The 25,730-nt window shown below is 49.3% G+C and overlaps 1 long non-coding RNA gene across 7 annotated transcripts in view; it reads right to left on the bottom strand.

The window, feature by feature from the left end:
- Positions 1–560: 560 nt before the first annotated feature.
- The window catches only part of LOC104146788 (uncharacterized), a 225,244-nt gene continuing 200,074 nt past the window's right edge, over positions 561–25,730 (bottom strand). Inside the window, exons 4-8 of one of the 7 annotated variants that reach the window (XR_011135527.1) lie at positions 15,596–15,793; positions 13,558–13,630; positions 11,831–12,036; positions 2,137–10,202; positions 561–1,525 (exon numbers count right to left, since the gene is read on the bottom strand). This is a non-coding gene — a long non-coding RNA (uncharacterized lncRNA). Of the gene's footprint in view, positions 10,203–11,830; positions 12,037–13,557; positions 13,631–15,000; positions 15,170–15,595; positions 15,794–25,730 lie in introns of all 7 variants that reach the window. The other 6 variants (XR_011135525.1, XR_011135528.1, XR_011135529.1 and 3 more) reach the window with 6 other exon arrangements.

The following is a 25,730-nucleotide window of genomic DNA, read 5'->3' as shown; positions in this document are numbered from 1 at the left end:
ACCCAGCAGTCTGAGGTCTAGAAGCACTGTCCAGCTTTTATGACAAGGACAACACAGAGGCGCTATCTCACCAGTGCACCCACTGGGAGTCACTGGGAGAGCACACCCACTGAGGGCACTGCTGTTGGGGAGAGCTTACACCACTCATACCCAAGCAAACCCGAGAAATAATCCTTCCGGGCCGGCACAGTGCATCTGGGCAACTCCGCCAGTGCAAATTTCTCTAGCCAGAACAAGCCAAGAGTCATCTCTGGCCAAAATTCCAGCACTAGCTGCTTGAGTAAGTGATTTTTCCTGAGATCATGATGCAAGTCTTTGTCAGAGAGGGCTTATGCCAGGGCGCTGGAGTCCTGTTTCCCCGTCGAATGCTTTCGCCACTCACTGATCCAACCCACCATACAGCCAGGCAAGCCTGTCACCTGCAGCGAGCTCCCCCGTTGGAAAAACATGCAATTTTCCAAAGGTAAGGGAGTCTTGGGTTACTAGGAACACAAATCATTATGAGTAAAACTGCATTCCCAATTTATTGTATTTGTTTTATTTATAATTTTATTACCTATTCCACATTTTCCATATTTTCCATGTGCTTCACGTCATTCTTGTCCATTCAGGCCTTTACATGGAAACTTGGGCTCTTCTCCACTGCCTAATGTGTTGAAGGCTTTATAAACAGTCTTGTTTCATTGTTTGCTCTGCCTCTTTCCATCCCAGGGGCGGGTGACTGAAGTTATGTTTGGTACAAGTCTGACTGTTCTGGGAGCTGGGGAATGGGATGGGGGGAGAAGGGAAGAAAAGCAGCTATTAATGTGATAAGCTGCAGAAAATAAAGACGGTCAAATTATTCAGCTGGAGCTCTAACAAAGAAGATTTTGAGACGCCTCTGATTTGTTTGCTTCATGTTAGGTATTAAGTTGTCAAAGACAGAGATTTTCCCATGTGCAGCAGTCAAGGCTGAGGACTGGTCAACGTGTTGCATGTGCATACCTTGGTCTCCCACCAAACCATAAAATACAGTTCACCGAATGAAGAGGAAACTCCTCCTGACGCTGGTAGGGCTAGCTCCCTTCTCTGCTCTGCAAGGCTGCTTCTGCAAGGTAATACCATACATCTCGGCGCGCAGATGCTTCACTATCTCACCTTGTCCTAGATGTGTAGGCAACTGCTTTTGTCATGCTCACATCTGACTGTAATATGTGAGCGAATCAGGAGTGTTCAGCAAGGCCACGTTTAGCTGTGCTTTCAAGATTTTGTGTCAGCAAGAACGTTGGGTCAATTTGCAAACAGCTTTGGAAAATCTGGTGCAGCATCTCTCGTTTGGCATTGCCAGGCTAACAGTTGTCATTCAGCTCTTGGGCACGTTTACACCATCTCATATATTTTTCATCAGTCTTGCACCCTCGGTGACACCCTTATCAGTTGCTGAGCGTGTTTGTTCTGAGTTAGTTCAGTCCCACAAGAAGTGAATGTGCATGCAGCGATACGTGAACCTGAGTAATCTCTTGGATAGCAAAAGGATGCTCAGTTCCTGCAAAAAAACTTATCAGTTTTCATCTAGATTTTATTGCTGGCTTTTTTTTTTTTCCCGATATGAGGAACTCAAAAAACAACGTAGCATTTGATGGCAAAGGAGGGGCAGGGAGACTGGATTAAAACATCTGGTGATGTAATTAGATTCACTAAAAAGTTTACACTCCAAACTGCGCCTCCGTAATTGATGGGACTATTGTGATGTGTCACTTCCACTTACTCGATTAAGCGGCCGCTTTCGCCGAGCTGCACCCTGCGCTAACCTTCGCAGCTGACCTGCTGCAGCTCCCCTATTAGAGCCGCAATTATGGGGTGATTCTTAATAGCAAGGTCTTGCTTCAGAGTGGGGAAAAAAATGTTTCTGTAGCTCACATGCAACAATTAAAGATAATTTAAAATGTAAGTAATTGCACTGGGTTTCTGGAAACTACTGTAGAGGTCTTGTCCCAGTCATCTGACAGGCATGGTGGTGTATTTTGACAAGTTTTGCACAGATTTCCATTAAATACCAACTAGCAGTTCTATTTTCTTTGGAGTCATTGGTCAGGAAATGGTGATTGTGAAAGGTCAGGTCTGGAAGATTTGGGAGGGGATGGAGGTGTTACTCACGTTCTGATCCATGGGGATCTAGTTCCAACATAAATCTTTTCAGTCGCTTGATTCTTGCTTTCTACATAGTGTTTGAGCAGGAGAAAGGCAGAGACTGATCCACAGGCAAGGGCTTCTGCTGAGTTATTTTCATCCCTGCAGAGATGCCACACGTGGCAGGACCTCTAGAACATCCACCAGGTCTCTGGAAACCTGCAGAATCCTTTTGAGTCTAGTTTTAGAGACCTGCCAAACACCAAAATGTTTGGTTGGGTCTTCGGCTCATAACAGCATTGCCCTAAATCCCTCAGTCTGCAGAACTAGATTTCAAATTGCTACTGCTCCAAGGTTTCTGCAAGGTCAGCTGAGTGTGAACGTCATGCAAAAAGCACCCAGATACTTTCAGAGGCTCAGCAATCCCTGAAAGAGTTTTGCATCATGAAAACAGACTGTCAGACGAGTTTGGATTCTGCCACATGGTTCTAGTGATAATAAACCATCTGTGTGCGTCTTGCCACACACAATCTTTCCTCTCTCTGTTTTTTCTCCCTCACTTTTCTTCCAAGTCCTCTCTTATTTGACCTACATTTAAGAAAGCCAACAAATCCCAGAAGTGCACATAGGAGAATTAAATATGCAATTAGTTACAAAGATGTAAATGGAGAATGAATCCATCTACATCAGAGTAAAAACAAGTATAGAAAAATAGGATGATCCATGAAATGGAAAAGGACCCATCAAGAATGTAATCATCTTCTGCCACATTTAATTGATTTAGGGTCCTATCTCAGGTGATGCGACTTTTGCTCCTAAATCATTTGAAGTAGGGTTTTAAAAGAACTTTGGTGTCAGACAGTGCAGAGAGATAACTCGTACAACATTTGCAAATTGCGCTTTTCTTTCTTTTTCCGTGAATTGATTTCTAAATTATGTTGAAAAGATCAAGTTTATAATCCTGTATTATAGATGTCTTCAGTGTGTGTCATTGATAAAATTAAGGATGTGCATAAGCACCTGCGGGCTTGGGATGTCTGAAAGCTGCTACCCTTTGTCCTATTTTATATACGACAAAATGCATCTAGGAAATCAAAGCTATGAAAGACTTGCCCTCGTTATTGCCTTCAAGTGGTTGTCTTTCAGCCTGTAACGGTTCAGATGCATTTGGTAACACCACGGCTGCTTGCCACAAAAAAACATTATGGTACTCCGTAAAAAACAGAAAATGAAATCAAATATTAAAAAGAAAGAAATTAAACGTTTCTCTGGGGCAAATGTAGGGAAATGCAAACTTAAACTGGGCAATTGCAAAAAATTGCAGCTAACTTTAAAACCATTTTTCTTCCTTTTTAAAGTGAAATGATCCCAGATAAGAATAAGCCCAAGCCTCTGGTCTTCATATATGTTCCAGTGTAATGTTTTAATGAAGGACTCCAAGATAAATAGCCCTCGAGATATACAGAGAGCTGGATTTCTTATTTTATCATGACAAAACTATCATTTATGGAAAGGCCAGGTCATTTTATATGAGAGAAAATGTTATATGAGGAACTGTGTGTGCTCCCCCCTCCCCAACAGTTTCGGTTCTAACCAGAATCGTTTCCTTTTCTTTTTTTTTTTTAATTAAAAAGTTGTGGATGTACTTAGACACAACATGACACATGTTACAGTGACCCAGACACACGGGAAAGGGCCTGCCCCTGCGGAGCGGGCTGCAGACAAGCCCGCGCCTGGCTGAGCCTGACAAATGCCACCGCCTGCAACCGCGCAGAGACACGAGCTGCAAAAAGCATTCCTGGGGCTGTTTCCTGGTGCCTCTCCAAGCTGACAGCGGAGGTTTATATTAACATCATATGGCTGTCTTCAGCTGCATTTGTTAGCACAGCCCATTTGGAGACCTTTCCATGTTGGGCGACGCAGGGAACAGGAGGAAAAAAGCAAGCAAAACATCTCGAGCGTTCTAGCACCAGCATCTACGTCGGCAACGCTATCAAACGCAGCCTGCTCCGCCTCGGCCCATACCAAACGCTTGTACAACACTTTGAGGGCAGCTTTTTAAAATGTTTTTGAACACATCACACATAGGAAAATAACACACTATAGAAACTTGGCAATGAGTTTGTCTCAAGTAGCCAAGTCGGGCATGGAAAAAAAAAATTAGACAATAAAAGGTCATTTCTAGCCAAGTTTTAAGTGAGTATACAATACATACCTTTTTTTTCCCCTGCTTTTTGCCTTAGTTATTGGCCAACTTGGCTACAAGCTTACGGAAAACAGTGAAATGGAATTATTATAATTGTTTTTTTTCTCTTTTTGACCAAGCAAAAGTTCTTATAAGCAATAATTTAATTATGGCAAAAGAGTAACACAGACTGAGTTTTAGGGAGGTATCATCAAAAATGTCTCTTTTCTGCACCATACTTTAAACTAAAAGTAGTTCATGAGCTCCAGTGATCTAATACTATTGCTATTTATGATTTTTTAAAATTATTTATTATAAAGTATGTCATAAAGTGGAAAATTACTGGTGCTGATCACATTTCCAAGCAGGCTAATTTAGACCTGAAGGTTGTAAGTCGATTAGGATAATAAACCCGCTGGAGTTAGGATGGTGAACTTTCTTGGAATTAGCATTTTCATCCTGCTTTTGGCATGCTGCGTTATGTTGGGATCAAAAAGAATACTTTTAGCAAGTTTGAAACCAAGAAACACAATTGTCTCTCTTCCGGCGTTCTATTTGTGTGGCAGTTTTTCTCTAGGATGGCTTCAGTCTGTTGCAACATGTTTCCACAGCTTCCGCCTTTGCCCCCAGGTATTTCAGGTGGATTGTTGATTAAGAGCAAGTTCTGTGCTGACGTAGGTTGGGTATTTAACATCCTGGTGTACTTCATACCTCCATGTGCCTTGGGTTTTATCTTATTTTTTGTAAGGACAGAATTAAATAAAATCAACCAAAGGGAACAGAAGGATTTTTTTTCCCTCCCTCCTCCTGAGAATGCTCCTTGCTCCCTTTTGTCCCTTTGGAGCAGAGAAACCCAGAGCCCTTGGTTGCCACCTACCCTTTCACCATGCTGGGGGTGCAGGAGACGTTCGAGCCCTCATGGCCACCCTGACGTGCTTGTCAGAGACTAGGGCTGCACTCCTCAGAAAAGGAGTTTGAGATTGAGCTGGTTGCAAAGTCTGGGCAGGTGACACTTGGGTTCAGCTCTACGAGCAAATGACAGAGAAATGAAGTATTCCCATTAGGAACTGCTCCCATTTTGAAGGCAACATGGTCAGAGCTTAACTGGAGGCATACCCCTTGCCTTTCAAAGGCTGTGGGCTTTTTGTCTTGAGGATTAGAGATGATCTGAGATGTTTCACCTAGAAACAGACGTGCTTTCAGCCCAGGCGTTCATGTGGCCTGGACCAGATGCTTCAGAGGAAGATGCATAAAATGCTGCAGCTCAGGAAGCAGCAGCTGAAATTCTCTGACAATGCTGGGAACTTTTTTTGATGCAAGGACCATGATTCTGAATGTAAGATGACATAATATTAATTTAGGAAAGTTGACCTCCTAAATGAGATGAAGAAAGGAGCCAGGCATGAGAAAAAAAGGGGGAAAAAGAACAGATTTGAAGATAAAAAAGAAAAAGAAACATGAACCACAAGCCTGAGATCAACAGGAAAGTTTATAAGCTGAAGGTTTGGGGCTATGTTTAAATAAGAACAATGGTCTCCTCTCTGCCACTTACCACTTAAGACAATTCCTTGTCAAATAGAGCTGATCTTAATTTTTCTCATATTCTCTTAGAAATATCTTTCCAAATTGGACGTTCTTTTTTTTTAAGTGAGTCTTGCCAGATATATTTACCTCTCTTCGCATTTTTTATCCTTTCATAGAATAATCTAACATTACAAAATAATATTCCATTTCTGTTTATGCCACTGGAAAAATGGGAGGAAGCTGCAGCAATGGAAAAGGCAAAATATTTTCACTTTGGAGAGACTGATCTTTTTAACAGAAAACATTCATAGCAAAGCGCTATGAGTTGCGCTCCAAGCCTGTGTCGGTTGCAACACGTAACCAGCAAGTACCTGGGAATGGCCGGAGCGCTGCCGAGAAGCGCCCAGCTGGCTGTCTCGCCTGCTCTGTGAAAAGCCACAGGCAGGCCTCTCCAGCCCATGAATTCGGCCCCGGGCGGCGCACTGCACCAACTGAACACCAGCCCTCTCGGCAGACTTCACTGCAAGCTGTTTACTTGTGCTACTGGGGGGTTTGCAGCCCAGCAAGCCTTGTCAAGCTCAACATGTATAAGGAGGGTGTGGTGATCTCTAATTATCCCCCTTGGGAAGGACTTACATGACCTAACATATCTAGCACATAAGAAGTCCATTCCTCACCATTTCGATGGCATTCGTTAGCTGGCACGACTGGTTCTACATTGCGGGAGCAGTGAGTTGGATGGAAACAGTAAACATGGTGAGTAACACTGGAGTAACAATGAACGGAGCATGTAATAACTTGATTTGTGACAAACGCAGTGGAGAGACTGGTGAATGTGACTGGCTCCCTCAAGGAATTGTGTCTATATATTGCTGATGCTTCACATTCGTAACAGCTCACATGGAGAAATATCTACGGGTGAGACTATCATCTGTAGCTGTTCAGGAGCACTAGATGGACCTTCTTGAAAAGAGTCCGTTGATTGAGTACTCAACTGAGACTCAGAGACCTTAGCTCCTCACTGCCACCCAGCTGGGGCTCTCTTTGCCCTCCCGTTCTGCATCTCATCAGGCTGCATGCTTTTTGGCAAGGAGACGCTCCCTAATTCAGCATTTGTGCGGTTCCTACCACAACAATAATGCGTTCATTAAACTCTTGCACCTTCCTCTACAGCATGTTAGTCATGCTCCAGCATAATTACTGAGAACTTAAACCAACTGACAAGTATGTGTGCATCACTGTACTTGTCTCATCTCTGGGGAATCTGCCCAGTGCTATCAGGGTATAAAATTGGAGATGGGACCTGGCAGCCTGCCACCCTCTCTGTGACTACCAAACTGTGTGTTCCTCCACTGATGTCCCCAGAAATGCCATTAAAAAAAAAGTGGGGGGGGAGGGGGAGGGAGAAAGATGCAGTAATTGTGAAGAGAGGAATAAACACTTTGCTTGCAAAATCCAGGACTCATCCCACTGCTATATCTTGAAATTCTATTTTTGGCCTCTGCTACTCGCTTGTTTCTTTTGTGCAGCCAAATCCAGACACCTCCTACTCTCTCATCATTTGGGCTGATGGGATGCAAAGAATACTGGCTTTAGCATATCTGCCTTGACTAGCTGAGTTGAAAAACAAAGAGCTCAGCATCACCATGAATTGACAGTTGCTTAAAAATTACTATACATCTTTGTGCATGTTCTTAGCCAGCAACAAATGCGAAATGATGGACTTACCTTAGCTGAGGACAAAAGGTATTTAAATGCCTACATCCTCATGAAATTAAAAGGAGGTAGGTGATTAAATACTATTAATGATCTGCACTTAAACCTGTCAGCTGAGAACAATAGATTGCAAATAGATACACAGACACTTTTGCCAATGAGTTACACAATCTTACAGGCCTACAGCTACCAAGAACATGCACATTTCCTGGTCTGGCTGGTCTTCACGTGGCCTGATTGTGTAACCAGGAGGGGTGTCAATTTTCTCCAGACAGGTGAAAGTAGCATAGACTGGAAGCTTCCCACGCAGGAATGAGATCGACCCATTCATCATCCATAAGCCCTCCTCCACATTTCTCATTGCAAGACACATAACTGAATCTAGTACTTCTGCTGTACGCTACAGTTCAGGCAGAGATCACAGCTTTTACTAGAAATTCGGTGCGCATTAACAAGGAGATGGTTGGGCCATTTTTCTCCCAGCTTTTCTTCCTTGACAGCTCACAGGATGCTGAGTTCAGCAAACCTTCCTCATCGTGAGCTTGGATTCCACGCAAGGGAAGCCAGGTAAGGTGAATTGGCAGGTTCCCTTTTTCTTCTCCACCCTACTCCCACCACCAGTGGTTTACAGCTAGTACCTTTCACATCAAGATTTAGATGCCTGCATGTCCTGCAGTAGCTCTTTGCCCTGGGAGTAGTCTGGTATACATGAAAATTAGAAGCCTAAGATGCTTGATCAGAGCAAGGCCAGCTTGCTACTGGAGTAACTATTTGCAAGAACAGCAGAGGCTAAAGAGCCAGGCCTCAACTGTGTCTGTCACGAGGCCGATGGTGACAAGGTCCATGGAGAAGTTAAAGTCTGGACAGAGAAAAGAGGCAAGTGGGTGGACAGACAGAGAAGCAGAAAGATGCCGTTATGGTAGTGAAGGCTACCTCTCTCCTGTCCTCCTCCAGCTGGAGGCTGTCTCATGCTGGCACCCACCGCCCAGGGGAGGTAGGGACAGGGGCTTTCTCAGGGACAAACTGTCACCTCCATGGAGGAGCCCAGGCACTTAGAAGGCAATGAGACACCCCCCCCCCCCCACAGGAAGAGATCATCCCAAATCCCCTGGAGAGCAGTCCCCAGCACTGGCTGAGGTGAGGTTTGCCATGCGCAGGGCTCCTGCCGAGGGCGCTTCCGATTCAGGCAGGGCGCCGCAACTCCACACCCTGCTGAGACCTTGGCAGGGAGACGTCCCTGCTCCAGGCCTGCTGACTCACCATGACAGCTCAGGATGTGTAACCTTGTCATCCTCTTAGCAAAAAGCTATTTCTGTCTCCCGAACAAACACGGGAGAAGCTCTGGCAAGGCAGAGTGAAAAATGGCTTTGTGGCTTCCCTGGAGGAAGCGAACACAAGTTGGAGATCAGCAACCCCCTTCTTTGATCTGATGGGGCTTCGGTCTGATTTTGTCCAAAATCGATGGACAAATAGTAGTGCATTAACCTCAGAAATAACACACTGAGAAAGACTGGCTGAGATCCTAGCGTAGCTGAAAGCATCTTGAGACCTGGCCAGCCCAAGCAGGGCATTTTGTTGTTGTTTTTTAAGAGTGAGCTTCATTAAGACCAGGAGTTGGGCAAAGTTCCCCTCTTTTCATCAGGTCAATGTGCTCTTCTGCAATTGCTAATATTGAAAGAAAGGGATGGGGGGAAAAGAAACCTTGGAAAATTAAACTTATTTGGCATTGCTGATGAAAACCAGTTTGCATTTCATTGTGAAAGACTGTTTGCTCAAGGTTTATTCAGCTCTGGTCTCTTCCATCCACATAAGGTTTGTTTTAATGGCCGTGGCGTTATATGAATCTATTAACTTTTTTTTCCTGAAAGTTTTATAATAACAATGCCTGTTTTTTTCATATAGCACTTTACAGCCACGTGTCTGGAAATGCATTGCAAATGGGCAATTAGCATCAGCCCTATTTTAAAGATGAGAAACTCGGGCAGAGTCTGAGTGAGACAATTGCTAAAAAGTAATGCCAAAATCGAGAATTTAGCTTGATTTCAAAAAACTGGAGCTACAGTCTGGAAAAAAAAAACGGAAAACAGTTCAGCAGGGACAAATGTGAAGCCTTAGCAAGGAATAATCGACTACACAGGCACAGAGAGGGCTGACTGACAAGGGGAGCAGCTGACTATCGCTGGTCAAGCCTAGCAGGGCTCGTGCGGCAGCGAACCACAGGCTGAGCAGGAGCCAGCAGCCATCTGCCCACGTGAAAAAGGCAACCACCATAGCAGAATGTATAAATAGGATTATAGCCTGCAAAGTCCCTAAAGGGATGCATTCGCCAGCCGCCAACCCTGGAGTCTGACTGCAGCTCTGGGCACCCATCACCCCGGAGGAGAGCGGTGGCCCAGGTGGAGACACTCATGGGACAGACGGCAACAAGGACAGACTGACCTGTGCGGGGTGGTTTAGCCTAAAGAAGAGGAGAGGAGGAGGGGAGTTTGGGTGATGACAGACTTCGAAGAGGCCACTGTAATCATTTACATCCCAAACGCAGCACTGGGCGAATCCGCTTCAAAGAAGGGCTGACCGTCACAGGTTTAGAGGCTCCTGTTTTCTGACAGGAGCTTGTTTCTTTTCTTTCCTCCAAACATTCCAATGGGAAAATCTGCAAAGGTTAAAGCTCAGAGCAGAGAAACAGCGAGATAATATTATTTGAGGCAAATCTCTAACAGTTTGCTCGGGCTATGTGGGAGGCAAAAGAAAATGTTGTGTGCTGGGGAACATTAAATTATTAATATTATGTCTAGCTTAAGATTAATCAGATTCCAGAGACATATAATAACCTCCTGCTGCCACCTCAGGTATGGATGTGGGGGGGCATGGATTTAATGAGCAGACTAACACCTGGAGGACCACGGCTGGCAGGGAAGAGGCCCCCAGGAAAGGACGCACGGCCTTGCAGCATGGGATGCTAGGTCTGAATTCCTCTGCGTGCCGGCTGGCCAACGGTGAGAGCCAGGAGGAGCCGGCAGCAGGTACAGGGACGCGGGAGCAGGGTGAGATTAAAAAAGCCTGGAGAGAAGCAGTCATATTTCACTTTTCTGCTGATCCCCAGAAACCTGCCTATAGATCATACTGTAGGAGCAACACGTGGATCTAATTCTCTAATGCCAGGCCTCGCCGCGCCATTATCCACATAAATCCCTGAACCCTTGACACTGGCCTTTTCATCATTTAGCTGCAGTATGTAGGGAAGGAGGAAAGCAGAGCGCAGGTTCGTAGGGAGAGATGGGTCCCGGCAGCAGGCACGGCTTCTCCTTCCTAGTGGCCTTTATGCTCCGCAATAATCCGCTCTCTACTTCATGTATCAGCTGATAACATGTGGGTCTTATTTCCCCCTCCCTTCCCACAGCTGAACTAGATGGCAGATAAAGCCGTCTTGCATGCTGAGGCATGTTTGCAACTGCTATTGATTAAAAAAAAAATTTCTTTGTGTAATGAATGCAAGGCTCGGGAGAGCTCCCCACGCCATCCCAAAGTGCCCTGGGTGACTTTGGTTTCAGGCTTCACGGTGCATAGTCTTGGAACTGGTTTTCTGCTGCCTTTAACATTATGGGCCAGTTTCTCACCTAGGGTTCATTGGCACAGCAGTTCAGGGTTGCAATTATTGGACTAGTTAAGGATCTGTTCCTAAATCTTTTACTACACTCAAGGAAAAACCTGTCTTTTAATTACTCTCCTAGCTCACTTTATCTACTTAAATAAATATTAAATGCATTAAATAATTTCAGTGGCATTAAAAATAAATCCATGCGTTTTGGGGCAGGAGATTTTTGAGAGAGGAAAAATGTTCCATCCAAATTATTTTTCCATGTAAAAACCAAGATTTCTGTTGCTGATGTTGTTAAAGAGAACAGAAACAAAATTCAGAAACACTGTAATTTTAAAATCAAAAATTGGGGGAATAATTAGTGGAGACAAAAATTCTCCTTCTTATTTTTTGCGGGGGTAGAAATTAACAAAAATTATTTGGGAGGTGGTGGGGAGAAGCAGGGCAAAGAATAATGGCACACCAGCTCCAGTTACAGTGCACAAGCGTAGCACAAGCATCCACCACGTTATCCCCTGCTCCCACATCATCCCTTAGACCAGAAGTGTTCATGTCTCCATGTTACAGGAGGGAGAAAGTAACAACCAAGACGTGGACGTTTTCACCATCGGACATTTCGGACTTGTATTATAAAAACATAAAAAGTTTGAAATGGACGTTTTAGAAAGGTTTCTGCCGCTTCAGAATGTCCATCCTACCTGTTGTCATTGTTGCTGGAAGTTTGTATTTTCTCCCCGGTTCGCAAGAACAACCAAGTTGAAATTACGTAACTCGAAATCAATTGAAAGTTTTGGGGGGACAAACTAAGTAAGAGGATTCACATCTCCCGAGATGCAGATGAACATCTCACGCCCCAGTCGCTTCCAGCACTTCTGTTACTGTGAGTCTTTGAAGTTTCTCTTCTCTAAAGAATAAATAAAGAGAGTTAATTATTCAGTGCAGAGTTCAGGGCTGGTTTTGTCCTAGAATCCCCTCGCAGTGCCATGAATCCCATTTTGCTTAATGCATTCATTTTTCTATTAATGCACTGGACTGGACGACAGTCTAAATTTCCACCTTTCATTTTGCATTTCTGCTTGCGGGCTGTAAATCGGGTCCGTCACAGGTTACTTAGGATGATGCAGGGTAATCTGTCTCGCTGCCCTTCCAAGCGGGAGCTCATGCCCAGGCAGCCAGGGTGCCCCCTCGCCAGCACCCACAGCCCAGGGTGGCTCCCTCGCCCCTCCAGCAGCCAGGCTCTGTTTCCAAACACTTTCCAAATTATTAAAATGAAAGTCACTCCTAGGACAATATAAAGGCTAGAAACATCTAAATGCCAAGTCAGTTATTTTGCAGGTAGGGAAACTGAGGCACAGACTGGTGAGTTGACCTGCCCAGAGACTTCCAAGCCTAGGTAGGTTCTGGGCCAAGATCACTCCTTTAAGGGGACAAGTTTCTATTGATATAAGGCCAAGAGACTTTAAAAGGTTCAAGATCTTCAGCTTTGCCCCTTCTACCAACATGCAGATATTAAGGAGATCAATTTGCACATAGAGAAGCAGCAAGAAAATAACTCTGAACAGAGATACGGAGATGAGTCAAAGGAATGTCAGAAATAGAGGAAAAACAGAAAAAAACAGATAAACAAGTAGGACTACAGATTCCAGGAAGGACTAAAAAGCAGAGAAAAATTTAGAAGAGAAACACAAAAGAAGCAAAAGATACCGAGAAGGAAAGAGATGGTGAATGGCGAGAAGGGAGTTAATGAGAGCCAGAAACACAAGTTGGAGAAATGTTGATTTTATTTAGCATTAATTGCAGGAAAGAGCCTATAAAGTGTGGTAAAAAATTATTAAGTACCACTATGCAATGCCAGGTTTGTGCCAGCCATCCCTACAAAGCAGGTGTATTATTCCTAGTTCCCTAGGTATAAATAAATAACTGCTTTTCCACATCTTTTTTATGATGGCATTTCATTATTTTTTACTGCCATATTGTTAAGGTTCTGATTCCTCCAGAACAGATCTGGAGATCGGCCCAAGAGCTTGCGTGCGCCTGGGCGCGTGTCTGCGGGGGCTGGCGCGGGCGTGCGAGGGAGCCAACTGAGCCATGCAGGGTCTCATGGATCCCAGCTCCCCCGGGGAGCGTGCAGAGCCTGATCCCCATGCCCAGAGCTGAAAACAGGGTCTGACCTGTGGTCCCAGCTCTGACCTACTGCCCTGCCCTGACAGCAACATCCAGGTGACTATAGAAAGGAAAATTACGGCCACAGTTACAAGGCGATTTGCGTCACGTCAAGGATTCTTCCAGCCAAAGTCGGGAGGGCATTGCTGTAATGAGCAGGTTTTCCAAGTCACTTTTCCCTAGAGAGGCGGGATGGGACTGGGGCAACATTTCTGAGGATGTCGCCCTGGTTCAAACCACTGTATCATGCCATCGCAATTACCTTCATGTCCTGGCCACGGAGCTGGAGTTTCCCCGAGATCTCTGTAACTTCTGCATGCACAAACATATCTTTCCTTTGAGAAAAGAAACAAAAAGTTGAGCCGAATCTGTATTCTACTCTGCTTCTAATTTTCTGCTCGGATCTGCTCAGATGCTCTTTTCAACACCGTCCTATACAGGCTCCAGTATTGCCCTCTCTAGTTAAGAAGAACAAGGGCAGTTCACATTTTTCCTGACCAATGCTCACATCAGTGTTTTCAGGCTTGTTTTATCAAGTCATTCATTTCTCAGAAGGAGACTTAGCAGGGAGATAAGGGCTGGATGCGTTTTCCTAGCAATCGAAGCCTGATGTCTCTTGCTTCAGAGGAGGCCACCAAAGACGTTCGGAGAAGCAATGATTCCCTAGTAATGCCTTAGTCCAAGCTCTGACCTGGAACTGTGGGCTCTACAAATAAGCATAAATCTTCAGCTCATGTCCAAATCACTGCAAGGTTCAGTGAAAGTAGCAAAACTGCCGGTGAATATAACCTAAGTTTTAATCCAACTACAGTTTGATTTATGACCTCAGGTGGAAACCATGAAACATGATGGCTTCAGCCCCAAACCAGAGGATCGTGCTACCCCAGGCCAAAGCTGGTTGCGTTACAGTGCTGAAAATTAGGACAGTGAGAATCACAGATGAAATAAAACAGCACAAATATGTCCTAACAAAGCCTACAAAGCCTGTCCATCATGTGGTAAGAAAAGGTAGCTGGCACTCAAACCAAACCAGTGCCTTACTCAAGTCGGAGACAGGAAATTAGATAAAATCAAAGAATAATCAGTGCAAACAAGCAATAAAGTTATATTTTCTGATTTAAAAAAAAAAAAAGTAGCTTCACCATTTGAATGTCCAAGAGTTCTTTCCTAAACATAGAATTCTGGGATAGCATTATGGTATTTTGGGACATTTATAATAGCTTTCAGTATTCATTCCCCTCTCAAAATATTACCAGAGACAGTAATAGACCTAATTTTTTTTCTACAGTTCGAAAAGAGAGGGCGTCAGTCTCAGTGACCCAGTTTTCTGTGGACAAAGGGGTGTCACGTCATCAGGGAAAGATACTTCTGTAGGTTCTCTGCTGGCAAAATTTCCCACAGCAAGAAGGAAGAATTATCTCTGTAGAGCATTAAAAAAGCTATTTCCTCTCCTTTCTGTGACCCTTGTTATCTATCTACATATTAGCTTAGAAAAACTAACCACAATAACAATTAACATAAGCTCCCAGGTGACACGATCAAGAATATTCTCGACTGGTCCCCTTATCAACATGGTCTATCACCAGTGACCTCAAAATAAGCAGTATCCCACAACCAGCCCTTGAATTTCAAGTCTCTTTAACAGTTTAACTGAGAAATGGGAGGGAGGGATGATGGGTGAGGGAGGGGATTTCTGCAGCATTACCATATTAAAAGTCAGCCGGGTAGAGCTGTTAGGCTCCCCGAGATTGCAGGATGGCTGAAGTTTACAGTCAGCGTTGACGTGGGTTCACAGTTGTAACATCTGTATCCCATCTTGGTGCCAAGTTGGTCTTTTTTCCAATACTCGGTATCCCCCCAATGTGCATGTAAATCTCCAAAGGGAAACACTGCATCATAATTTGTGACCAAAAAGGTAATCCCAGGCAGTACATTATAGCAACACCTGCAATGCACTGTGGCTTTTCCAGCCAAGACTACTGTTATTGTGGCACAGGGCTTCCACCACCCCCTTGGGGGACCCACAGACGACCGACCGTGAGCTAATGAGCTACAACGCAGATGGTTTATAGCACCCCACCGGCCTTTCGGTCACAAGGCAATGAGAAATGGGTCACTCGACCAGTGACCTGGTGGGATGAGGGAAGCCAGGTGGCCAAGGCTTTGCGTGCAAATGGGTACCCCAGAAGCCTAGACGAGGCTCAGAGAGGAAGGGGTGCTGCGCAAAGGAGCAGGAGGTGAATGCCCCTCTCTGATAGCAGCACTACGAAAGCGGTATTTTACTCCCTTTCGTTCCTTACCTCATTTGTCCTACACCCCATTCCCGGGTAGGCACAGTCATGCCAGCACACTTCACTCGTGCTCCACAGCCTCCAGTGTCTTTACAGGTCTCCCAACACTCGCGACATGGCCACTCCGGGTACTCTGCCGCAGAGGCCCTGCCTACAGCTGCAGTAGGCTAGCTCGAGAGGCTCTTCTTCTGGAAAGCGTATCTGGTACTGAAAGAGTTCAATTCAGTGGAAAAGTCAGAAACAAATCACTTTTACCACAGTAATTTCTTCATGCAGACCACACCTGAGAGAGTGCCCTGATTTTTCATAGCTATTTCTCATGCCTCTGATAGCAAGTCTGATGGACACAGAGGTCACGAGTAGCTGTCTGACCCCAGCTCTCTCTCTAGAAGTCTAACACACCTATCCTAGTTTGACCAAGCTTCGCCTTGAGGTGGATGTTGGCGAGAACATGATCCACAGGGCTCATTCCCTCTTGCTCTCTCTTCCAGTGCAAACTCAGAGAGATTTGCAGCTCTTCTTACTGGAAAAAGTAAGCTTGTACTGAAAGAGTTTCTGTAGGACTTAAAGTATAAATGAAATGAAGTTAGTCAAAGAGTTTTTTCCTTTCTTTTTTCTTTCTGGTTTTTTTCCTCCCTCCTTTTTTTTTTTTCTCTAAACTCAAGTGAAAGAAAAAGCGTGACGAGGAATCAGGAGTCTGTCTGCCATGGAATATTCCGGCAGTACTTGGGGCTGTGGTTTATTTTACTAGTGGTGACTAGTTCAAGCCACATTTAGTCAATAAATATGAGATATGAGGTCACTCCACCATTTAGCTGTTACCCTGTCTACATATTTCACAGCTGGGTAGTAACCTTTTAACTAGCGTCTACCTCGGTGGGGAGTCTCCATAAAAAAAGAGCCAGGATCCATTGGTCTTGGTGGGGGATCAAGGAATAGGAGCACCAAGGAGATTTCGGAGTAGGCGAAGTGGGAGAAAGGGAACACGCTGGACCTCACTTCTCACTTTTTCTCTGCTTTCAGAGTGACATAGGGCCCAGAAGAGGCAGAGGAGCCCTCAGAGATGACTCTGCTTTTCCAGGCAGATAACTGGTGATGAAGCAGCACGTTCCACGTGCCGAGCTTTACACCGAGTTTCCCTTTTTACATACGGAAACAAGCAAAAGGACAAATTGCCTCCAATTTTCAGCTTTACAGACCAGATCTATCTGAGTCTAACATTTCCGAGGTTTGTTCCATACACATCTTATAGGATTTAGCAGAAACATCTTTAAAAGCTTAATGCCCCTCAGTCAGAGAGGCATTACTTATACCATACGATAGCTCCTCCTCGCTTTGGGACAAGGAGGACATTTCCCTGGTTTCTCTCTGGTCCAGGAGACTGAGCTCATAGCTCGGGGTTAAGTCTGATCACGAGGGCTACGAAGCAGCCCTGCATCCATCAGTAAAGCTTTGCACCAGCTAATGTTGCAACTAGAACCAACTTTTCTGTGATGATCCCCAGCTGTAACCTGCCACGTTGGCCCCTGAGACAACCTTCCAGTGTCGATGCTTGCTCATCTGCCTGGGACACAGCAGGTCAAGAGAAGAGACCTCTCCAGTCCTGCTCCTGCCTCAATTTGAAACCGCCCTGGTTTCAGAAGGTGCCTCTTTTGCTGCTGTTCCTGTGCTCCTACTCTGGGCCCATCCTGCTCCCTCTTTGCTTTTCTGCTATGGCCCCACCGAGAGCTCACCCTCAGAGAGCGTGGCAGCAAGCCACAAGAAAGCAGCAGGCGTGAGAAGGTACCTGAGCCAAGCCGCCTGGCCTGGCTCCAGAAAGGTATTTTACGTATCTAACAGAAAGAAAACCCATGAGTGCATATGGCGAGAAGCAGGCAGGGAAGAGAAAGCAAACCTGCAAGTGGAAGAGGCCGTATGTAGGGAACAAAGTCAACTGTGGACCAGCCCACGGAGCGGTACTGCTTTACACCAGCTCTCAACATCACACGGCTGTGCGGGTGCTGGAGGCAGACGGAGACCCAGGCACTCAGCGGGTGCCGGGCTCCCGCTGGCCTCGTCTGCCCCTGCACGCTGCTGCGTCTGCAGGGAAGCAGCAGCAAATCTAGAGGAGGGGAGCTGCGCCGGCCCTGCCGAGCAAGGTGCTAGGCAGCCCGTCCAAGCATTGCACATCGTCTCCAGCGAGACAAGCCAGGAAAGCAGCTACTTGGAGCTGCTGGCAGGGGTCGAGGCGGTGGCTCGGGCAAGCGCGCTGCTCCTGCCCTCTGGCACGCCGGGAATCCCAGCCCAGTCCCCCTCGCTGACGTCACAGCCGAGGCTCAGCACCAGGAGACGCGGCTCCGGCGCCGGGAGACGGTGCCGGCTCCTCCCAGCTCAGCTGGAGCCTCCAAAATCAGAACCTCTTCTGTCAGCTGCCTTTTATAGGGCTATAAAACCAGGAGTTCACGTACAAGGGGTTGGGCCCGTCAGACGTTGGCCAGCTTCAGCCTCTGCCACCTTCATCATCACCTCCCAAGTTCCCGTGCTGTGTGTGTGCGTGTACACACACGTTTGCATATGGCCCCCTGCTCCCTCCATCACCAGAAACGCCCTCGGACCAAAGGCACGGCGCCCTTCTGCACGGCCAGGACCGGCAAAGCCCTCAGACGGACAGACAGACACGGAAAGACGGGCTCACAGCAGCATCGGCCCCAGCTGGCTCAGCTGGACGCGCTTGAGTGAAGCGGGTAAGAGCGAGGCAGGGAACCGCCTCTCGTCCGAGCCTCCACGTCCCGACGGTCCTTAGCAGCGCACGCGCACCGCCCGCGCCGCCTTGCAGCCGGGCACGCAGCCGGCGAGCAGCAACGCTGGCAGGCGGCGGCGAGGCGCGCTGCTGCAACGCCGCCGCGCCGCGGAGCAGGCAGTCGTGCCGCGCGCTATTATCAGATGCGGCTAATAACATGCACACTTGTAATGCTGGGCCCAGCGACAAGAATAACATGAAATAACACTGCACCCACCCACTGAGAACACCAAGTGTGTCACACTCCTCTGTGTCATGCGTTTAAAAATACCTCTACTGACTGCCCCCTTTTTTTTTTTTTTGCTTTTCTTTTCTTTTTTTTTTTATATTTATTTATACTTTTTGAACATCTAACTTTGCCAGGTGGAAAAAAGTTTGCATCAGAGCCCAAGCAGAAGATGGTGACGGATGTCTGCTTGTTTTACGTTAAATGGGAGGAAAGGGGGGGGGGGGGAAGAAAAAAAAGAGTTTGCAATTACATGTTCTTTGCGGAGAGGTGTGGCCGTTGGCACAGAGAGGGGTTTCAGCCTAAACCGCACAGACAGATGCTCAGGGAGGTGGCTTTCGTGGCCAGTGGAAATACACAAACAGGGGCAGCCTGCAGCTGAGATTTTATGAGAGCGGAGGGATTAGAAGCTAATTGAAAGGCTGGGGAAGAATTTGGTTCTCCCGAGGGCTTCCGCTTTGTGTTATTCGTTTTGCCCAAAGCTGCATGAGGAATTGGCAGCGGCAGCCGAGATGAGAGACGGGCTCCGCGCGGCGGCTTTGGGTCCCGATCCAGCCTTCCTGGGCACCCGCGTTGGGGAGCCCTTACAGGAGGGGCTGGCGGAGCGGCGAGAGCTGCTCCTGCTCCCGCGGCGCCGGTCCCGCGGCGCCAGGACCCGCCGCCGCGCACCGAGTCCCCTCCCGCCTGAGCGCTTTGCCCACCTTTCCACTGGCTACGTGGGGTTTTTTTCCCCCCCCCTCCCCCTGCAAAATAAATGCTGAGGCTATATTTAAATCACCAATATGCATGTTAGCGTTCAGTCCGAGAAAGCCGTAAAGGGCGGGCTCTGGGAGCAAGGTGTGTTTGGGGAAGAGCCAAAGGCAAGCAAGTCAAAGGGTCAGACCAGGGCTGCTCTAAGGGGAATTTTGCCTGCTGAGACTCCAGCCTTTGATGCAAGGCTGAAGGAGCCAGCAGGCAGTGAAACAACACGAGGGCAGGGGAGAAAAACAACTTTTTTGGTAAAATAAAAGCTGAATCCTTCCGTGTTACCCTTTTTTTTTTTGCCCTACCAGCTTCACCAAAACAAAATTAAGGCAAACGGAGGACAACCGTGCCTTCTGCAGGCATGCACCTCCGCTCTCGGCCCAACGGCCAGCCTGCGCTCGAGGCGCGCAAAAATAAACCGAAGCCGCACAGCACCAGCAGCAATAATAAACAGGGCTCGTCCGCTCGAGCTCCGGCCACGGGACGGGGCTCGCCGGCTCCGCTGCCCGCGGGAACGCCGCTCCGCCGCCCGCGCCACGCGCTGTCCCCTTTTCCAACAGCCGTTGCAAACTCCCGGCCGACCTTGCAGCTTCTGGCTTTGTTTTTACCCCCCAAACACAATCCACGGAGCAGGTAAAGCAAAACGCCTGCGGGCCAGCCGTAGCTGCTCCTCCGACCTGAATCGCTTTTCCAGTACCTTCTGCGTAAGCGTTTGCTTTAGTGCAGCCCGATGGAGCGGGCTTGCATACCAGCCAAATGCCAGTTCTGCAGACCCACAGTGGGATTTTGGGCCCGTTTCAATCATTTAAATACACATAACATTATACTATGTGGAGTCTTGTTCCTGTCTGTTTGCCACCCACCTCAAGTCCTGTCTGAGAAAGAAGCTAAATATTCATTTTTGTTGCAGAAATGCCCAGCACTCTGGCTAGGTAGCTATTAAATACATAACCAGAGCAGCACACATCCTGAAAGCGCTGGGGGGCCAAGGACGCTGCGCCGTGAGCCGGACACAGCCAACCCAGAGGGCAGCACCTCCTCTCCTCGGCTTCGGCTGCTTCTCCTCTGAGGAAATCTCAGCCTCTCTCTGCGGGGGCGAGCCCGGGCTCGGAGGGACACACGCGACAGCAGAAGGACGTTCTGGGCACTGACAGCTGAACGTGCAGCAACAAGCAGTGCTTGGGGGAATTAAAAAGCGGTAAGAGTTATTTTTTCAGGCCTAGATGGTTGTCTACCAACAAAACCAGCTTTCTCCTGGCACGTCTGATATCAAACAGCTCTCAGACTCCCTGCAGTGACAGGCGCTGCAAAAGCTTATGTTTTCCACCAGGACATACTCAGACATGCTAAGATACCCTGAGAAACACAAATCAGAGCTGTGAAGACCTGGTTAAGAGACAGGAGCTGGCATATTACCAGCTCTGAAGGACCACTGAATGAGTAACAGCTCATGCTCTCCCTAGGCATCATCCCAGGCCTTTCTAATCAACTGCCATTTCGTGTTTTCCCTTTAAATTGCTGGTGTCCATCTGGGGCAAATCGTTCCTTTCTAACCCAGCTTAGAGCGGCTGGTGTTACTAGATATTGTTATTTAATGGTCTTTTATAAATCTTTTCAGAATTAGTCGGTCCCCCACTTTTTCCCTTTATCTTTTGCACGGTGTATCCCAGACGGTGTATGTTTTTCCCCTTTTAACCTTGCAATCACGGGCTTTAGCCATTTAGCCTCGGCCCCATCACGCAATCTTGCAAACACTGGTCCCCCAGGTCAGGGAACACCCTTTCCACCAGTGATGCTGTTGATACTTGTCCACAAGAAAACATACTTGATATCAAGTGCAGAAATAGTCCCAGCTTAAAGAGTTATGTTATGCTTTGTTGGGTTATGGGGTATATTTCTTAGTAGACAACCTACAGCCACACAACCCCAGTCTACTCAGGCTACTTCCATTCTGGACTGAGGAAAGCAGCAAAGGGACAGAACAGGTATGAAGCCTGCAGGACAGAGAGGGCACAATATAACATACATCGCCTCTCTTACAATCTGCTTCAGATATGGAAAAAACCCTCAGTCAGCCCAAAACGAGCGCTCCTATGTGCGATGCTCCAAACCATGGGCGGTATGGTATGACCGTAGCTATATCCCCCATGGAAACCCGCTGGCAGCAAACTCGTCCTTGAACCCTCTGAAGCTCTGGCTGGAGCCCAGCCCCAACAGAACAGTGAAATTCAGGGAGTCGACACGACTCCGTCTTGCCCAGTGAGGCGTAAAAGCGCCAAGAGCCGGACGGCGCTGTTTCTGTCATCTCCTCAGCCTTAACTTAATTGTGCAGAAAAATGGGTTTGAGCTATTTTTGCTTCTTTTTTCCAGGATGGGAAGAGGATAAAAACAATGCAGTGGGAAGCCTTTAAACCTCTCCCCTTCATTTGTTTCCCGCCTTGCTTTATTCCAGAGCAGCAGGCTGAGACATCGAATCAAACTGCTGGCCTAACGCGCGGCTGCTGCAGGATAGGAAAAAAGCAGCTGAGCGGTGCCTACAATTGCCATGTTGTGGCTTTGGGGAGGCTCTGCTGTGCAGCTAATTTGGTGCAGCTTCCTGTTTGTCTATAGCTAGATGGACGGAGGGGAGGGAAGCGCAGCTAATCGGCCCTTCTCGAGGACTCTGCCTGCAGAGCTCCTGAACTGGAAAACTCCTCGCCGCACACCCAGAGCCCCCGCCGCAGCTCGAGACCCTGGCTAACGCCGCGCTTTGCTGCAAGGCAACAGTTGCACAAACTAGCACTTGGCCTTCTCAACGGAAAGCCCGGGGACTGCGTTTCATTTGACTTTTTGGCAGCAGTTTGGTTTTGTAGGCGAGGACCTGGGGCGATCACCCAGCGAGGGGCTTGCCCAAGCCCCTTTCAGCCCCCGCTGAGCGTCGCTGACATCTCCCGGGTTTAGGGATCGCTGAGCCTGCAACGCCCGAGCCCGATCGATGAGCGTTACCTTCGTCGTTACTCTAAGTACAATGATGACGCATCTTGAGTAACTCCTCAAAGTCACTGCAAAACTAGATCGAACCAGACAAAGAGCGTATGCGTGCAAAGATGTGTGTGTGTGTGCGCGTACGGATACGCATATACACTCAAATGAAGAACATGTAATACACACGTATAGCGAGTGCATTGTGAGAAGGGTGATTTCCGGGGCGCTTTGCACCAAGGAGCCACCGAACCGACAGCAGCGGCGGCGGCGCCGCTCTCCCGCACCGCAGATCGCGGCGGGGGCACCCGCACCGGGGAGCAACTTCCCCGCCGCCAGCCGGTCCCATCAGTGGCGCAACAGCCACAGAGCCGGTTGACATGACGCTGTGGCCGGGGACTTCAGAAAGGCCGGGATTATCCTCTAATTGCATTTCTGGTCTCAATTAGGACAGACGGGAAGCCAAACGCAGCGCTGACGTGGAAAGCTTCAAACATCTGTAACAACAAGCGGCTAATTGCGGCGTGGCCACGAAGGGGCCGGCTGCGACCTGGGCCCGACCGGCGCCCAGCATCCGAGCATCCCGGCGCCCTTCGAGGCCGGATTCGGGCCTCGAGCTGCAGCTTTGCACCGGTAACGGGACCCCCCTCCGGCACTGCCCGGGAGACGGGATCGGCTCGGCTCGGCTCGGCCGGGAAGCGCAGCGCTTCCTCGCAGCGAGCGGCTCTAATCCAGCGACAGCTTGGACCTTCTGAACCTCCTGCTCCGGGGAAATAAAAGCCTGGCAGGAACCGCGCTGGGCGCTCCAACCCTCGCTCCGGGCCGGCGCCGCTCTCCCGCGCCGGGACGGCCAAACGGCGGCCGGGGAGCGGCGCCGGCCCGGCCACGGTCTGCTCCATCCATCCGTCCGCATCCGAACAGGCAAAAGCAGCGTCCGGGGCCCTGCGGCGACGGCCGGGCCGGCTCGCTCCTCCCCGCGGGCAGAGCCGCCGGGACGCGGCGTCGCGACGCTCGTCCTCGACGAGCCGCCCACGAGCAGGAGGTTTACCCAGCGTTAACCTCAAGGGCTCCAGCTTACATAGTTCAACTAGGGCTCGCCAGCCGATACACAATTTGGGTTCGCACACGTTTGCCTGGCGCGGTCACGTCCCCCCACCGGGCTCAGTTCGCCTTTGCAAAAGCGCCCGCTGAGGCCTGCCAGACTCGGTGCAGAAATGATCTTAAAACTAGGGGGGGCCTGAAGGGACAGGGAGGCTGCAGGAGGGCTTCCAAAGCATCAACTTTTGGCTCTTTTTGAGACTACTTTCAGGGCAAGCCTGGGCTGGGTTTCCAAGTGCTCAGCTCCCCCTTTCCCCAGCCGAGACGGAGACGCTTTTGCCGGCGTGATTCAGGACCCCCAGGGCGGAGGGGACGAATTCCCCCGGCCCGCAGCGCTGGCCTTTGCTCTTTCTCCAAAAGACCCATTTCTCGAGCCGTTCGGCAGCCTCCTCGGAGCCTTTGGGCTGTCGAGGGACGCCGGCGGGGACCGCGGGGGCCCTGCCGCCCGCCGCGGCGCGGGAACGGGCACGGCCGGCAGCGCACCGCGACACCCCCTCTTATATCTGCCGCAGGTCATAACGCTCGGCCTCAGCCACCGAGGAGCTCCCGGCAGTTTCCACCCTCCGCAGGCGCAGGGTTTCAGCACCGGGTATTTTTTGCAGCCCGCAAGTGTTTTCACCCGGCCGGTGCCGGAGGAGGGCCAGAAACGCAGGCGGCTGCGTGCTGCGCGGGAGCGAGCAGCTCTGGCCCCCTCTACGCGCCACGCTGCCGGGGGGCCTCCGAGCTCGCTCTGCCTCTCAGCTGAGCAACGTGGAGCTCGACTCGCTTCGGCTGCGCCGTCCCCTCGGCGGCCCGAGCGGGGACCGAGGCGTTTCTGACGCGGCTCTTCGAAAAGCGCTCAAAGCAAGCCCCGCTTTCCGCAGCGCTCCGGCGGCAGGACGTAGCAGCGAACGGCTGGTGGCCGCCGGGTCTCCCTCCTATGCTGAGGCAGAAAAACGAAATGAAGCCTCCCCGGGATGACACAAAGAGCAAACGGAGCGGAAAGAATAAACGCGTAGGAAAAAAACCCGGTTATAGAAAAGGGATGCAGCTTAAGCGTGTGACGCAGAGAGCCTTGCCTCAGTGTCAGAGGTTCAATACCATTGCCTCCAATTTAAATCATTTTTAAAAGAAGTGCAAAAGAAAGGTGATGAAAGGGCCCTAACGTTGTTCCCTGGTCTGAAAAACACAGCCCACTTGTGCACTGTGGTAACGTTTTGCATTTTGGCTAGACATCGCGTGCAGGGCTGTGCTCAAACCTTTGCTTATTTTTAAAACTTGAAGTCACCGGTGCTCCATAGAGGGAGGATATGCTTTTCCCTTGGAGGAAGACTCCATGGGAGCAGCATCTTCCGGAGGGAGGCAGCACGGCTGCTCGCCCCGGCGCGTCCTCCTGGGCGAGCAAAACACAGCCGAAGCCCAAAGCCCGGGACTGCAAAACTTCTGTTTTGCACCTAAGGCCCGCGGCAAGCGACGTCCTGTCTCTGCTTCCGCTTCGGAGCGGCACCGAAGGACCGTTAAGGCCATGCAAAAGCGGGTAGCGCACGTGGGAAACTCCTGCGCCGCGCTCGGTGCCGCGGCGGGAGGGCAAGTCGCCGCGCGGGACGGCTCCGCGCGCGGCGGCGGGTCGGGACGGACCGGCCCTGGCTGCCGGCCTCGCCTGAGATTCCTGGTCGGGAAGGCTGAACCCTGCTCCTTTTCCAAGATAAATACGCGGGGCTTTAGGCAGTTTATTCTATGGAGGCGCTCGGCGGAGGCCCGTCTGCTCCGAGCCCAGACGCCGGCAGCGCCGCGGCGCGCTGCGCCCGTCTGCAAGGAGCGAGCATCGCGCCGACCTCCCGGAGCACCCGCCGGCGGCCCCCCCCGGGACGCCCCGGTCCACGGCACGCCAGCCCGCCGAAGCCCCCGTCCGAGCCGGCGGCGGGCTGCCGGGTCGGGCTCACCCTGAGCCCGCGGACCCCAAGAGCCGGCGGGTTTTTTGGGCCGCTCAGCCCCACTTCCGTGGGAAACCAGCCCGGACCTTGCCGGCCGTGAGCTGCCCTCGATAACCTCACGCGGGAAAGGGACCCTTCCCGTCCCACGTTGAGTCTTAGGCCTGAAGCACAGCGTGAGCTATTACCATCATCATCCAGCCCTCCGTATATCACCAGCCTGAGACTTCGCTCCTGTATCAAAACACAAGCCTCTGGTTAAGCCTTCCAGAAACCATCTCAGTGGATGTTCTCTCTGCATTGTCAAGAAGGAGAGAAATGCATGATAAACGCTCCTTCGTTAAGCGACCCTCGGATCCGGGGCGCCCGCGAGCGTGTATGCGCTTGTGCCGAGAGACAAATTTAACAATCGTGTGATTTCCATTT

This window comes from Struthio camelus, chromosome 19, assembly GCF_040807025.1.
Source record: "Struthio camelus isolate bStrCam1 chromosome 19, bStrCam1.hap1, whole genome shotgun sequence".
Classification (NCBI taxonomy): domain Eukaryota; kingdom Metazoa; phylum Chordata; class Aves; order Struthioniformes; family Struthionidae; genus Struthio; species Struthio camelus.
Note: the sequence above shows the minus strand (reverse complement) of the source record. Positions and strands in the feature narration are given on the sequence as shown.